Here is a 963-nt window from a genome sequence, read left to right on the forward strand (position 1 = left end):
AACCAGATGGCAGGGCGGCGGGGTTAGTTTAAAATTTTTTTTTACTGTTTCTTTATTTTTATCGCTTTTTATTTTTTATTCAATTATTTCTTCTTTTTTTTATTTTTATTTATTTAATTTTTTAATCAATTTAATTTTTTTTAGATTTTTATTTATCTTTTTACTTTTTATAGTTTTTATCTTATTATTATTTTTTATAATTATTTTTTACTTTTTAATCACCTTTTTATTTTTTTTATTTAATTGTTTTTTTTTTTACTTTCAATAGTTCTTTATTGAAGTCAAGTGAAGCATACATAACAAAATGCATATAACATAACCAACTTAACATCCAGGATACAGTATGCTTTGCAATATAATTTCCATTTATAGGGAGGTTAGGAGGAAGGGAGGATGACAAAACAAGTAGAAGGAGAGGAGGGGAGGAAGGAGGGAAGACCAGTTATGCGTCAGGCAATATTTGAGATCAAACAATGCAGTATGGATGTACAATCCATTTTCTCCAAGCTGAAAGGAATATAGGATATGAGTTATTTTTCATGGCAAACATCTTTTCATAAGAATATTGGGTTAACACCCAACACTAATGAAATCAGGTCAATGATGTTAGGAGGAGTTGTTTGTAACCATCTACGGGTAATCAACAATTTAGCTGCATAGAGAATATGCACAACAATAGTGCGAGTTGCCGGTGGGAAAATATCAATATTAATATGCAGTAGGGTGAGTTCTGCGGATGGAGAGAGAGGTGAGGGTGAAAAATGGGAGATAATACAGAAGACTCCATTCCAGAATACACGGAGGGACCTGCAGTGCCAAAAGATGTGAGAAATTGAACCAATGCAGCCGCACAGTCTCCGGCAAAGTGGTGAATTTGAGGCAGAGAATTTGGATAATTTGTAAGGGGTATGATACCACCTATGGATAATTTTTTGGAAAAGTTCCCAATGGTTAGAGCAGCGG

The sequence above is a fragment of the Nanorana parkeri genome, unplaced genomic scaffold (genome assembly GCF_000935625.1).
Source record: "Nanorana parkeri isolate BGI_ZX_2015 unplaced genomic scaffold, ASM93562v1 scaffold1030, whole genome shotgun sequence".
Classification (NCBI taxonomy): domain Eukaryota; kingdom Metazoa; phylum Chordata; class Amphibia; order Anura; family Dicroglossidae; genus Nanorana; species Nanorana parkeri.